Consider the following 16,916-nt stretch of genomic DNA (forward strand, 5'->3'; position numbering starts at 1 on the left):
CTTTTCCAGAAGCCCTCTCGATTATTTTTCTTCCTGCCTCATTGACCAAAATTTCATCCAATTCCTATGACTTCACTGACCTCTGATAAGGCAAAGGGGACAATCGCAGTGATCAGGGAGCTCCAGTCATCACTGATTAACAAAGGTTTAGGGTGAGGATATTCCCCAGAGGTACATGACTTCATATATGGGGCAGATTCCTGCACCAAACCAAGGCTAGGAAGAAAGGGGTAGGCAACCGGAGGGCGCTACTGCAATAGTTTGTCCCTCACTTAACTGAACACACACATAGGTGATATGCAATAAATTGGAATGTTATCTATAACTGCAGTTGTGCGGCCTAGATACAGTTATAAACTAAAAGCTGGAAGAAAATTCTCTGAAATATCTGAAGAAACACAGATAAAATTCCATCTGTTTTCTAAAACATAAATGGATGTGGTATGCTGCCTAATATTTTATGTAATTATTTGAATATTATCTGAAGCCTGAGAAAAATAGCATTTCAAATCATTTTAGATCACTTATAGAAAGATTTTAATACATTATTTGAATATGTGTTTTGCAGGTTTTTAATTCAAACATTTGCCTTCGTTTTTCTTATTTTAAGTTTCTCAAAAATGTATGGTCCTATTGTTAGTTGTATTGGTGTTTGATCCCGTTGCTACAAAGAAAAACAAATTTCCCACCAATGGTGAGACAGGCCCTTTAGTGCTGGACTATTCTGGGCAAAGGAAGGGGAAGGCCAGTTGAGTCCCTCTTGGAATAAGGTCAAACAGCACCAGACAGTATGTTTCCAACTAGGCTCTGAAACATGAAATTTCTTAAACTTGCCCAAGACCCACGCAGCCAGTTGTTTTTGATTCTCTGTCAGGGGAGTGGGTTAGGAATAATTAGAATATTAGCCGGTAGATTACTCCGATTCATGATAGCCATGGTCGGATTCCATCAGAGTTAGCATTTTTGTTAGGGCAGGAACTGTATCTCCTGTTCATTGACTCATTCATTGATTACTTCATGCATAAACATCTATTTTCCATTTACCATGTACATATCGCTAAAATAAGCATTTTGAAAAACAAATCATTGTGTTCCTTCTCTAAAGATAAAGTGTACTGAAGGAGGTGAGACATATTCAGAAATAAGGTAGAAAGCATATAGTTCCAGGAGAGAGGAAAAGGTAAGAGGAGGTCAGAAAAGTGAAGTTTAAGGCCTCCTGGAAGGTCAGCAATTGCTCTAAGGAAATATATCTCCTACTTCCATACTTAGTTTACAATTAGCATTTCTCTGCTTTCTCATCCCATTTAAATAATTGTCTACAGTGGGAGACAGTAAAGCATGGAATTTAAGAATATCATGTAAGGATCTTTCTTATTACATGGGAAAATCTTCAACTATATAAAGGAGTATTAGAGAATGGGTATACAAGAAGACAGATAAATATTCACTGCCCCAAAATATAAAGAGGAGAAGTATTTTCCAAAAACTCTTTTATTCTGGCTCAAGCAATTATTTGCAAATGTTGGATTTAAAAGTTATGTGATTGTTGTCAGAGAGATTATTTTATTATCAAGTAACTGGCCCAGAAATTCCTTATTACTAATGATATGTTAGCAAAGTATTCAATCATCAAAACAAAAATAAAGTTTAGGTGTCAAAATGTCATCTAAATAGAATTGTTTTAATGGTGGGTTTTTTCCTTGTGTGAAATAGTAGTTTGAACTTCCCAAGTAGGTTTTATATGATTAACCATTGATAAATCTAACCTGAAAATAACTTAGATAACTGACTGGACAAGACGTCTTGTTAAATGCCTTTGATAAAACTGTGATGAAAGATAGGTGGTTAATTCTTATGGATTCTTGTAGTTAATATCACCTCTGATCCACTTAAGTTAAATCTTCACAGAGGCCCTTGTTTCCAACAGAGGACACTTCCATCAAGGAACACAGCCACAATGCCATTGAATTGGAAGTGGAGGCTGCTTCCTGGCCATTTATGGCTATTCATGCCTATAAAAAAAAAAAAGGAAAAAAAAAAAGTGTTACAGAGTTGGTCTAAATCCAACTGACTAAGTAATTTACCTACATAAATTACTAGGCAATTTTCTAGTTATTTAGAATCAGATTATTCTATTGATTTATTTTAATAGAATATTGAAAATTTCTATTATTTGCTTATTAACATTAACAGAAAATGTGCTAATTTAATAACGAATGAATGAGGATCTAGAACCCTTGGAAATTAATGTTTGAGTCACCCCATCAGGTAAAAAACACAGATGAATCAAGGTGTTGCAGAGGTCAAGGGAAACCTGGGAAGGAAAGAAGCTCTAATTATCAACATCGCCCTTGATACCAGCTATGGAAATAAAGACTGTAGCAGTTATGCCAATGTTATGTTGGAAGTTATATTATTTTTAAACTCAGAGGAACCTTAAAATCTTAATTTGAAAATAAAGAAACTAAGTGTAGGTAATATAAAGTGACCTATTGATGGTCATAAAACCAATTAATGGCAGAACCCACATTTACTGACCTGTTAAGCCTCTGTGCTTTGCACCACATTAAGCTGCTGCACTGTTAGTGGCACTATTGAAAGATGAGAGAGGGGCTCTCTAGGGCCCAGGGCCAGGGCACTGGTTGTCTGCTCTAGAGACAAAAATGCATTCAGAGTCTTTCTCCAATGGGAGATGCAAAGGTTAGTTTGACCATCTCTCCTGAAATGTTCCTTTTAGGTACAAGCCTGAGAAGGAAACATAGGGATGCATTAATAAGCAGAGCAGACATACATCTTGTCAACCAATGGTCTTTGGCACCATTGCAGTGCCAACAAAAATCCCCAATTTTGGATGGAGTGACAGAGAAAACTTATTCAGTGCAAACAGCTAAATTGTGATACAGCACAGCTCTGAGAACAGTTTAATAATGTTACAGCTGGATTATGAAGCAACATGGCTGTGGAAGAGCATGGCTGAGAGGTGGCCCTGGGATGAGACCCCTCTTCGGCTAAACAGCTCAGCCCTGCTCTGGTCTGCTCTACCTGCTCAAGTCTGCTCTGCTCTGGGCCCCTCTGCTTTGCTCTGGTCCAACAAGCCATCTTTGGTGTTTCAGCTCAAGCCAGGAAAACACAGTCTTCAGTGGAAAGTTAAAGTGCTCTCTCCAGCCAGAGGGGAGCTGACTTATACAGGCAGACGGCTCCACCCAGGTTCCTGATTGGTCCATTCTCATGCAAATGAGGACTCCAAATCGTCACAGTTTGATTGGTTCAAATGACACTGTCCTGATTGGTGAGAATGGAGCCACTCTGATTGGTCAATGAAGATGCTGATGCAGGATATAGCTTCACATCTTCAATTGGGGGGGGGGAAAGTGTCAGTTTTATTGGTTGAAATAGGATTCCAGACACTGCTCTACAAGGGCTGGCTCAGATGGCAGGGACACAGTGCGGAAAGGCAGTTTATTTAGTGCTGGGGGCAGGCAGCTTAGTGCAGGCTTCTCCCTGAATTGCAGTTTGCATGAGAGGCCCCTGTGCTGAACTGGCTGCAGGCTCTATTTTTATTTATTTTTTCAAACTGAGCCCAGTTAGCCACCAGGAGCCTTTTGTAGTTGGTATCTTCTTTCTGGGGATCCACAATCTCATCTGAATTTTATTAGCAAGTGAAAGAAACAATATTAGAAATTGCAAGGCAGGTGCTATTTCAGGATAAATTTACTTGTTACTAAAGGTTTAAAATAAAATGTACTTGTTTTACTAGAAAAACTGTTCTTAAAAGAATTTGTTTTTAAATAGAAGATATTTACAGTTACATCTTTTTGTTTTCTGAAAAAAAGATGCTGAAATGCCTTAAAAGTCAAATGTATTACTAGAATAAAAATGTTAGAATTGTTAAAAATATGCCCTGAATATTACAGTGCAAAATTTGATAGCTTACCAGAATTGTTTCAGATTTTATCAACTTCATTAATAACTATTTCTAAAACCTCTCAGTTCTTCAGATACCTAGTATTTGAAACTCTTTCCATGTGTGACCTTCTTGTCCTTCCTTCTTCCTTCATCTTCTTTATATTGTTCCCCAGCTACTCAAATGGTCCCCGTTCTGGTCTCTAGGCATAATTCTTAGCATCAATTTGCATGTTAGCGACTTCTATTTGCTTCATGTTTTTGCTGTATTTTATTTGTCAATCCTTCTTAACTCTTCTAAACTATACACTTTCCTGGATAGTTTTTAGATAATCCACCTGATTTTGCTGAATCTATCAGAGAAAAAAATGACTATAAAATATTTCTTTGTGGAACTCTCAGCCTCTGACATAAAATATACATTACTGTACCCCATGAAATTGTTATCCTGCTGTTTTTCCCTTTGCATATAATACCTCACTAAAGATGGGAATTAGAACTTTAACCTGATAGCATCTACAGTAGAAGCTGAATAAAAGGGTAATTACAAAAAACAAGTTTCAAAACTATACATCGATCACTACTACTTAAATTTATTTTAATGCAATGGGCATCCATGTTGTTAAAAAGTTAAAGGGCAAGGATTGAACAGACTGTTCAGAACTGGCATTATTTTTATAAGTGAGAGATATGTTGTACTTTCCTGGGAAGAATGAAACTCTGCACATTATTAAGTTCAAATCAATGTGAGGCAAAAAATATTTATTTGGGAGATTCATTTTCCATTAAATACATACATCTCTCCCGTTTCCTTGAATTTTGCATTTAAAAGGAACTGTTTTGGTTGCAACTTTTTTGTTTTTTCCCCCTTTTTACCTGGTTCTACTTTTCGTCATGGCTTGAAACATATTTCAAAGACAACACTGAAAGTTCTCTAGGGATTGGTGTTGCTTTGTTGAGTGATCTTTGATCAGATTGCCATGGAAAATCCCTGCAGGTGATAGAAAACCTGTACATATATTTGAATACATAAAATATGTATTTTTTTTATTTCATCCATCTTTCATTCTTCTAAGTATGGGTTTGTTTAGCATGCTGGCCCTAAAAGGATCATATCATCTTGGGGGTATATTTCAAGAGTGACAATTTAAAATTGATGAAGAAAATAATGGGATTTATGAATTCTTTGAAAACCAGGGAGTAAGCCTCAAAAACGGAAAAAGCTAATACTAGAGCATATAACCCCCCATCTAAAAATGTATAAATATCCTGTTTTATTAAGTAGGTTTTAAACATTGTTAAATATCTTCATGTTCATAAGCTTGGATGGCATTAAAATGGAATTCAATCATTTATTTAAAAGGAGAGATAATTTGTATAGAAAACAAATATGGGCTATTATTTCTATCTACATTTCTAAGTCCAAAGATCCTAGATTTTATGTATAATTGTCTGTTTTTATTACATTTTGAAAGAAAGGCAGGAATACTAAAAATGAGTGTTATCCATTTGTTTAGATGTCACTCATTCAATCATCATTCACCAGAGGCTGTATTTACACTTGGATTGTGTTTCACTGTTAGAGGGGCAGCGTTCTGGGATAGGAAACAATTGCAGGTAGTCACATTGGGACAGGCAGAGCCAATAAAGTGCTTTAAAGTAATTCCCCTCTATTTACCTCTGAAAACAGCAGCTTTAGTGAGGGTTTAAAACACCCCTTTTCCAAAATAAACAAGACAAAATAGGCAAACATAAACTGCCATGACCAACAACAAAATTCCAATAAAAATACTTGAGATTACATTTCTGAACCCTTACCTATATGTTTAGTGCTCTTTTATGGGATGGTCAGTCGGATGTGGCCACAAGGAAGAATACAGGGATGGAGCAAGAAAACAAAGTTTATTATACTCTCAGGTCTTAGAGATACAGATACCTCATGCCAGGGGGACCACAAAGGGCAGGTGGGGCGAGGGTGGAGAGTGCCAAGGGGATTCGTGATAAAATGAGGGGCTTTCACTGGTGTGTCTGAATGTTACTCAGTCATGAACCTAGGAGGACAGGAAGAAGAACGAACGTGTGGTGGGGAGAGGCCCCCTTATCACACTGGTGTATCTGGTCCCCTGCAGGGTGCACACAGCCTATTTGTGAGGATGTTAAGGTGGAAAGGAAAAAAATACGAAGTTTCAAAAGTTTATAATATACTGTAACACTCTTAAAAATCAGGAAACAGCGTTACTCATAGTGTGTCCAGGGACCCTAAGACCAGCCTTAGGTTCAGTTGTTCACTGGAAGGATTCATGGAACTCAGAAAAGCTTTATTAAAGTAAAATGATACAGATCGAAATCAGCAAAAGAAAAAGACAAAGGAGACACCAGGCATAAGGTCCCAGTGTCCTCTCCCAGTGGACTCGGAAGGGCAGGCCTGTGGAACAACACATGTGGAGTACTACCAACCAGGAACATTCGTCAGAGCCTTGGTGCCCAAGGTTTTCTTGGTGGTTGGCATGGAGCTCCCACATGGCTGGTCCTAATTGCCCAGTCTCCAGATCCTCAGAGGTCAAACTGATTCTGCATGGCTCCAGGCCCCACCATAAATCGCAGTGTCAACATAAACTGTAAGATGTGTCCTAAGGCTCCAGGTAAACAAAGATACTGTTATCAGACAAGATATTCCAAGGGCTTAGGTGTTATCTCCCAGGAACAGGTCAGAGGCCAGGCATTTCTTTGAAACACTTTAGACAAGCTAGTCACCTTTTTTATTTTACTTTATTGAGGTAAAATTGTACATATTTAATGTCTAAAATTTGATGGGCTTGAACATATGCATCCACCTCTAGTACCATCACCACAATGAAGGTATGTTAAACACATCCATCACCTCCAAAATTTCCTTGTGCTCTTTTTGCTTTGTTTTGTTTTTGGTAAGGACACAACATGAAACCTATCTTCAACATATTTTAAGGTGCACAACACCATACTGTTTACTGTAGGTACTATGCTGTACAGCAGGCCTATAGAACTTATTCATCTTGCGTAAGAGAAACTTCATATCCTTTGAAAAATAACCCATTTCCCTCTCTCTCCAGCCTCGGATAACCACCATTCTATTCTCTGCTTTTATGGGTAGACTTTGTAGAAACCTCATATAAACATAATCATGCAGTATTTGTCCTTGTGTGGCTGGCTTATTTCACTTTGCTTAGTGTCCTCTGGTTCATCCATGTTGTTGCAAATGGCAGAGATCCTTCCTTCAAAAGGCTGAATAATATTCAATTGGTTATATATCCTGTATCTCCTTCAGCCTTTCATCTGTCTGTGGACATTTGGGTTGTTTCCGTATCTTGGCTTGTGAGTAATGATGCAATGAACATGGGAGTGCAGATATCTCTTCAAGATCTGGATTTCAATTCTCTTGTATATTATGCTTTCCATAATTGCTGTACCAATTTACAATCCCATTAAGAGTGTATAAGGTTTCCCTTTTCTCCACATCCTTGCCAATACTTGTTATCTGTTGTCTTTTTGATAAAAGCAATCCTGACAGGTGTGAGATGTTTTGATTTGCATTTTTTAAATGATTTGCAACGTTGAGTACCTTGTCATGTGCCCATTGAGGATCTGTATGTCTCTTCTTTGGAAAAATGTCTATTCAAATCTTCTGCCTATTTTTAAATTGGGTTGTTTGTTTCCTTGCTATTGAGTTGTATAAGCTCTATTCTTGATATCAACCCATGTCAGAAATATGATCTGCAAATATTTTCTTCCAGTCTGTAGGTTGCCTTTCTGTTTTATTGATTATTTCCTTTGCTGTGCAGAAGCTGTTTAATTTGATGTAGTCACAGTTGTTTATTTTTGTTTTTATTGCCTGTGGTTTTGATGCCATAACAAAAAACAAAAACAAAACAAAACAATAACATTGCCAAAGCCCATGTCAAAGAGCTTATACCTCCTTTGTTTTCCTTGAGATGATTTAAGTTTTTAGCTCTTAGATTTAATTGTTTAATCCATCTTGAATTAATTATTGTATATGGTTTAAGATATGGGTACAATTTCATTCTTTTGCACGTGACTATCCATTTTCCCCAGCACCATTTATTGAGAAGCTATACTTTCCCCATTGAGCATTCTTAGGTTGCCGTTGAATATTAGTTAACCATATATGTATGGATTTATTTCTGGGCTCTTTATTCTGCTCCATTGGCCTATGTACCTATTTTTATGCAAATACTATACTGTTTTGATTATTATTGCTTTGTGATATAATTTGAAATCAGAATCTGTGATACTTTCTTCTTTCTCAAGATTGCTTCAGCTCTTTGGTATCTTTTATGGTTCAATGTGAATTTTAGGATTGCTTTTTCTATTCTTGTGAAAAATACCATTGGAATTTTGATGAAGATTGCATTAATCTGTGGCTTGCTTTGGGAGATATGGATATATATATATATATATATATATATATATATAATTTTAAATGTGTTTTTATTGATTTCAGAGAGAGAAAGAGAGATAAAAATATTGATGAGAGAGAAACATCAATCGACTGCACATTTTCTACTGGGGGTCAAGCTCCCAATCCAGGCATGTGCCCTCAACCAACCGAGCCACATACATGGGCTGGGTAGGAATATGGGTATTTTAGCAATATTATTTCTTCCAGTTCATGAGCACTGAGCATCTTTCTGTTTATTTGCATCTTCTGACTTTTATCAATGTCCTGTAAGTTTCAGTATACAGATCTTTTACCTACTTGCTTAAATTTATTCCTAGGTATTTTATTATTTTTAATTCAATTATAAATGGTATTGTTTTCTTATTTTTTTTCACACAGTTTGTTGTTTGTATAGAGAAATAGAAAAAAATTTTGTGTTGACCTTGTATTCCTGCAACTTTATTGAATTCACTATAGTTCTAACAGTGTGTGTGTGTGTGTGTGTGTGTGTGTGTGTGTGTGTGTGTGTGTGTAGAGTATTTAGGGTTTTCTATGTATAAGACCATGTCATCTTTAAGCAAAGACAATTTTTCTTTCTTTCTGATTAGGATGATTATTTTTTTTCATGCTTAATAGCTCTGGCTACAACTTCCAGTGCAATATTGAATAGAAGTCAACAGAGTTGGTATCCATGTATTTTCCTCCTATCTTAGAGAAAAGCTTTTAGTTCTTCACTGCTGAGTATGATTTTATGACAGTCAATATTTGAAACCGACTCTATTCTAGATCCAGGGGAAGAATAGTAAAAAAAAAGTAGGATATTTTCTTCATGAAATTTACATTATTCAAGGGGAAGGCACTAAATAAACAAGTGAATAAAAAACCAAGATGATTTCAGAGAATTCTAAATGCAATTCAAATAATAAAAGTATGATAGGGATTTTGGCTGGGGGTATCATTTTCAACTGATCAGATAACATCTCTTTGAGGAAGTGATATTTGAGTTGAGATTTATAAATTTTAAATCACCATACATTAATATAAAAGTAAGAAAAAAACCTCTAAAAGATATTTATTAAAGCTAACCTGTTATACACACTCATTAAAAGTGTTAAGTGTTTTAGAAGGGTAGATAGGAGAAGCCTAGAGTAGGGTAGGTAGACTTTGTGGGGTATGTTAGTCTTGAAACTGCATTGGATTTCAACAGAAAAAAGCCAAAGTGTTTGGGATAATAGAATTAAAACATAGATGTGAGAATGACCTTGACATGACTGTGGATATTATATCAAGGCTAATTTGTCAAAAAACCACACAACTAAACTAAATAGAAGAATTGTCACTACAGATTTGGTAATCCCTTCAACTGTTATTTTGTGCATTTGTTTTATAGAAAGTAAAGTTTAACAAAGGGATATAGTGTTTTGTTTCATTTTTAACCTGATAGGTCTAATCCCAGACTATAGATAAGTTTATTAGGGAGTGGTAGGAATAGAGATGGATAATAGAAAACTGGAGCCAGTCTAATGGGTGCCTTCAAAGCCAGTAAATGAGGTTTTCCTGAATTATTATTTTGTGGGGCTGAAGTGATATTACTGTGTTCTTTGTATAACCACTTAACAGTTAATGGTGGAAAATAATGAATGGGTCAGAAAGGCCAGTGGCAAAGTCCCAAAATTCTTTATAAAATGTATTAATTATTGCTAAATATGACACTAATGACAAAAATAATGACATTATAACAGTGTAGCTGCATGATGTAGTATGAAGGGCATAGGCCTAACCAGCCAGTAAATCTATGTCTGCCATTAACTGGTTGTGTGACCATAAATAGGTCATTTTACATCACTTAGCTTTCACTCTTTCACTTTTAAATTAACTCTTTAAGTTCCTTCTGGTTTAAAAATTCTATGATTTTATGATGGGTGTCTCCAGATAAAGTCATAATCTGTGGTAAACCTTGCTCAAAACAAAAGGATCTGAAAGGAAAGGGATTTGCATTTCTTAATATGCAGGGTTGCTTCTTCTGTCTTCTTAAATTACCTGGGCCCTGGGTGCTTGCCATTAGTGCTCACTGTGGACCGCATGCAGGGAGTGCCTGTGATCTCCTCCTGGTAATCCTATGACTTTATTTCCGTTCCTTCTTCACCTTGAAAACAGGTAACATTACATTTTGGGTATGCCTCACATGGATTTCAAGACACCATTAAATAACATAAAATATTTACTTGTGATTTATCTTATATATAATGCTTAGAGTGGTGTGCGCCTCAGGAATGAGTGAAATGAATTATGGATTGCTAAGTCTCATGGCTGAATATTTTAAAGGAGGGAGAATCCAGTGGTGGGCTGACCAACTGCCTGTTGTCGTCTGTTTGGAATGTTAGCATTGCTCTACTGCTAAGTTTTTCTCTGTTCTTTCTTCATCACTAACTTTAAAAGGTGATCATTTTCAAGGAGCGACATCTTTGTATATGTGCATAACACTAATAAAGGCAAAAAGAGTGTTAGTAAATTCAGTAAGAATTCTAAACCAATACATAATTCTATTCCATATACATGTTTCATTTTTACTTTTGGGAGAGTAGCACACTTTTCAGAAGAAATCTGTGTGTGCTGTATCAGATTTCCATTAAAATCATGTTTTTGTCTGTGAAAATGACATATAACTCCCTGAAAGCACAGTTTTTATCATTAATAAGCAACTACAATGTTGTATCTTTAGAATATAATGTAAATTAGTAACACATTGATGCCATTAACACCAAGACAAGGGTCAAAAGAAAAAAATATTCTATTAAATGAAATACTCTATGTTTTTATCATATAAAATGCAGAAAAATAATTAACTGTTTTTTCAAGCATGCTCCTCTCTTCCCCTGAAAAAAATTGTTATGTTTTGAAACTATTTTAATCCTATAATCATGCACTTAGTCAACTTCTGTTTGTATATGGAATATGTAGCAGCATCTGCCGAATTCAAGGAAGCTGACTGCAAACTCTCTGTGCTCTGGTGCATGTGCACACATCCCCATAAGTTGTAAATAGCTGTTATCACTTGTTAGGATAACTTAATTAAACTTGCTTATTAAAAACCTTTAATTCGTTAGTGATAAAATCTTGATTAGTACATTTTCCTGCTAGGTGACCTTCTAATTTAATAGAAAATGAATTTTTAAATGGAGAAACATGCCTGTGGCAGAGATTTTGTGCTAGTGAATAGAGTTTGCAATACACATAGGGATATATTCGAGCCTAATTAGTAAGGGTGCAAATGAATTTTTATTTCATACACCAGAAGTGTCATTGATGAACCACGATGAGGAATTTGAAATGCATTCAGATTGGCAGTGTGGGACTGAAATCTGTGGGAAAATCACAAGCTAATTCATTGATTGCCCCTTGGAAATTACTGCTGTTAATTGTTAGGTAATTAACATGGAGCTACAATTATATTGGCCTAAGGGGGTGATTAATGTTTCAACATGTCACATTAGCAGAGGCTGGATTTTCAAAGCTTTTCTTTTCACATGGTTTAGGAGACAGATGGTATATTGTCTATGGATTTTTTTTTTTTTTTGAACTAAAGTTTACGCTGAGAGCAACTGTGTAAATTTTCTGTTCTTGAGCCTCCTTTCATAGATAAGAATTTTAACATAAGAATTTGATAGCTTTTATGACATAATGTAATATTTGCTAACACTATCCTTCTACCTAAAATATATTTTGTTAATAGGAAAGTTACATTAATTTTATGTATTGGTGTAAAATCAAAACTGTCCTAAATTTGAGGAGTTGGCATTTTTCTTTATGACAGGTCTTACATTATTTAGTGATGGTAGGAAGAAAAAGAATTATACAATATCATATTTATAACAATCAATATAATTTAAGCAGAAACCAAATAAACCATGCTGAACAAATGCATTTAGGAACAGTGATATAGAGCACATTAATATCTGTATCCTTGAACATCTCACTACCTCTCACCTTTCCCCCCCTTCAGTTTCATTCCCAATACTCCAGTCCTAATTTAGCCCCGTTCATTAAAGCATAGAATTTTCAGAATTATCCTATCAAGCAACATTGTTCCCTAACTATCAAAGCCAAAAATGAATGGATAGAATGCATCCAATAAATTGCTTAGTTAAGGAGAACCTATACAAAACCAACATTACTCATTACAAAGTTCACTTGGGATGTTACTCTATATGTAAAGGATTTGCCTACACCAACACTTTCTATCTGAATAGCATGGTTTGCTAAAGCAAGTGTGGGGTGCAGCTATCTCATGATAAAAATAACTATGTAAAAACCATATCCAAGTTACAGTTACTTCTACAATTGAGACAATAATTTTTGATCTTGCAAAATTAATTTTATTTGAAGATTCACCAACCCTTTATTGATCCCATGAGAGCAGACCTGGATTTCTAGAGCATGATTTTGTAGCTCATCTGTTTTCATTTGTAACCCATTTTGGGTGAAATAGTTAAAAAAGTTTTCAAAGTATTTTAATTTTTAATACAAGTCAATGTGTTACGTTAGCTCTGGTAAAAAAATATATTCAATACTAAAACCTAAGTGAGCTCCAAAAAGTTCTTAAGGTCTCCAAAGGTGGCTTTAAAAAACATCCAATTAGGCACATTATCTAAAAAGGCAGAATGGATTTCTAGAAGTTCAAAGAACAGCTTCTTTTATAATTTTTTTTTCTGTGAAAATTTGAGATGTCATCTTTCTTGGTAGCCCCATACTGAGGTCTTTGTTATGACTGCAGTCTCTAGCTTTTATATTGATTTGTACTACTTCAACAAATGACAGAAATCTTTATTATCTACAACCAAGCCATCTATTAACTTTTAATGTCCATTAAAACAAAACAAAAAATGTGCAAAAAAAGCCAGGACTTGTAATTTAGCCTTTAAAAATAGAGAATTACTGAAATCTTGATTTTAGACAGCACTGTATTCAGATCTTTCTGCATTTCTTTTATATTCAAAATCATTTGCAAGTGTTCAGATGCCTATTTTACTGCCAACTTGACATTTCACCCCAGCTCCTTTTTTCTTTGCTTATTATAATTTTACGGGGGAAAAAAAAATGCTTTTTATGATGGAAATAGTAGAATATGCAGTGAGGGCTAAGTTAGGTGCATACATTTTTACTGGAGGGAAAACTTTCATCATTTGTCTCTTTTCATTCTGTTTTAATATTGGGTTTAAGGTGAAACAAGGGATTCTGACTTTGATTAGCAATTGTAAGCAATAAGTCAAAATTTGCATTTGAAAGTTCCCCAGGGAAAATGAAGGATATCTCTACTTATCTCAGACAGCAGGGGTCACTCTAATTCTTTAAAGATAAAGTGACAGGAAGATTATTAGCCACAAATGAGACTGTCCTTAAAGCTACTTTAGGGGAGCAGAAAAGTCTTTTCTAAATTTAAAGATCAATTAGTGCAGCTACAAATTTGATATATATACTACACATACACACACCTACATATACAATTAAATAGAGTTTAAATTTAGGACCGTGGTTGTCCTGAATTAGGCTTTGTTGATGCTCTAGGGATACTGTGGTTTTAATTCCTGAGTTGTCCTTTGCCATATATTAAGGGCTTCAAGAAGTTCCCTGACTCAACTGCTTCATGAATGTTATATGCACATTGCTGTTCTCATTTTTTCACCCTAATTGTAATCATCTTTTAAAAATTTTTTTTATCACAGTTGAATAGTAGTCATAAAATTGTTTAAATTTATGTAAGACATAAAAAATTTGAAATTTTGTTAAGAATATCAATGTAGCTTCACCATTCTTGGTGATTAGTCCAGTCTAAAATGTAGACAAAATGAACCAGTCATCAAGAATGGCAGGACACAGTAAAATTTGCCATTTTCCAGTTGGTTATTAGATGGTCCCACACCTTTGAAGATCTCAATGTGGTGGGAAAGAAGATATAAAAATAACCATGACAGTGTTTTGAAATAAGGTCTATACTGGCAATGTGAGCAAAATTGTGGGGAAGAGAAGAGGGCAAACAGCCTGTCAATATGAATTAGTGGTGGTTTTCCAGTCAGAGCATTTCAGGAGCACAGGTGGCTAAAGAAGCGAGTAGACCCAGTGGGACTACAGCTCAGTTCATGATTGTGATGTTCTGTTTGGTGGGAAGGGTCATGACAATGAATAGAAATGAAGTTCATCAAAGATTTGGCACACCTTGTTTATTAATTTTTAGTTAGTTCCATGGGAATTGAGGATCTGACATGACACAATCTAGTTCTATTTTTTTTTAAAACATCACAACACTATCTTTAGCTGTTACCCATAAGTGATTTTTAAAAGATCAAGGTTAGACAGTTGTTCTTTATTCATGAACTGAGCATAAATTTATCAAGTGCCCACCATGGGCAAGGCATGGTTTTAAGTGTTAGGTTTACAGGGGTCAACAATAGAGATAAGACGACTGCTCCCACACCGTTCACTTACTAGAGCTAGGAGATAGGCGACAAGAAGGAAAACGACTGAGTTAACGTAAGACATTGCGAGTGCCGTGAGGGTGGCACAGTGCAGTGGCGGGGGTGTGGCTGGGAGAGGGGAGCCACTGTGCATGGCTCAGGCGGAAAGGGTCTCCAGAGAAGGAGACAAATGAATGTCGCCTGGATGATGGAAACAAAGCAGCTGAGTGAGGACTTGGAGGACTGGCATTTAAGGAAGAGAGAATAGCAAACAAAGAAGCCATTGGAGAAGAGGGGACCCTCGTGCACTGCTGGTGGGAATGCAGACTGGTGCAGCCACTGTGGAAAGCAGTGTGGAGGCTCCTCACAAATAAAAAAAGGAGCTGCCTTTTGACCCAGAGATTCCACTTCTGGGAATATATCCTAAGAAACCCGAAACACTAATTTGAAAGGATATATACACCCCTATGCTTATTGCAGTGTTGTTTACAATAGTCAAGATTTGGGAGCAGCCCAAGTCCATCAGTAGATGAAAAAGCTGTGGTACATTTACCCAACGGAATACTACTTGGCTGTAAAAAAGGAAATCTTTTGCAAGAGCATGAATGAACCTGGAGAGCATTATGCTAAGTAAGCCAGTCAGAGAAAGACAAGTACCATATGATTTCACTTATATGTGGAATCTAGTGAACAAAATAAGCTAATAAACCAAATAGTAACAGACTCATAGAGGCAGAGAACACACTGACTGCTGTCAGAGAGGTGGGGGTTGGGAGGCTGAGTGAGAAAGGTGAAGGGATTAAACAAAAAAACCCTCATAGGCGCGCGTGCACACACACACACACACAAGCCAACATCGAGCTAAGCGAAATAAGCCAGACAGAAAAAGTCAAGACCCATATGATTCACTCATATGTGGGATATAAAACTGAAAGCAAAAAATGAACAAATAAGAAAAACAAACCAACAAAAACTCATAGACACAGACAAGATTTGGAAGCAGCCCAACCCATCAGGAGATAAGTAGATAAGAAGGCTGTGATCTGTTTACATCATGGAGCACTGCTTGACCCTAGAAAAAGAAGGAAGGGAAGGGCGTGGGAAGGGGGCTGGAAGGGGGCTATCAGAGTATTAAAAGGTGAAGTGGGTCAAATGTATGGTGATAAAAGGAAATTTGACTTTGGATGGTGGGCATACAATGCAATATACAGGTTCATGTATCATAGAAATGTAGACTTGAAACCTATAGAATCTTATTAATGTCTTCCTGATAAATTTAAGTTAAAGTCTGAAAGCGGTTTAACATTCACATTTTGAGAACTGCCATAATGGTTTCTCTTCCCCACTTGGAGGCAGATGCACTGTGAAGCAGTTTTGATCATGGAATCTGGTGTCCATCTGATCTGAATTCACATTCTGCTCAGCCCCTCACAGTACCTTTAGGCATATTATTGAATTATTTTGACCCTCAACTTTTTAGCTGCAGAAGATATTACAGTGACACAATTTTGAGCAGAATGCCCCAAATATAGGTGGTTTATAAACAGAGCTTCCTCTCTTCTGATTCACCTCTTCTGTTGTATGGGTTTGTGCCACTTACCAACCCAGTATGTTGTTGCTGTTGTTAATTCTAAATTAATATGGGTTTGACTTTGCCATTAACTCTTTTTACACATTCTTAATTCAAAATGAGGTAGAGAAGATCAATACAGAATAAAAGCTGGTCAGTAGGAAGAGAACATGTTGTCAGTTATTCCTAATTAATTCTTAGTCATTTCTAATGTTATTCTTAATTTGTGAGAAAAAAATCCAACATATTTAAAGTCTGTATAAGGAATAATTATGTTTGGGAATAAATAATATTATACATTTGTCAAAAAAAAATGTTAACTTAAGGAACTGCTAGAACAGCCTATTTTTCCAGGCCTGCCAATTTTGAGTGAGTCTTTTAAAATCACTTAGCTAGCTCCTGTTGTTATTGCTTCACCTCTGATTTATTTGTAGACATTGCTTCTGAATAAGACCTTCCTTATCCCATAACTACCACACTTCCGTTGGCTCTCGCATTTCCAACAATCCTGTTCTTAACTTTCCTCCCTTACTTCTTTTGTTGACAATATATCTCT

The sequence above is a fragment of the Miniopterus natalensis genome, chromosome 16 (genome assembly GCF_054644295.1).
Source record: "Miniopterus natalensis isolate mMinNat1 chromosome 16, mMinNat1.hap1, whole genome shotgun sequence".
In the NCBI taxonomy this organism is placed as follows: domain Eukaryota; kingdom Metazoa; phylum Chordata; class Mammalia; order Chiroptera; family Miniopteridae; genus Miniopterus; species Miniopterus natalensis.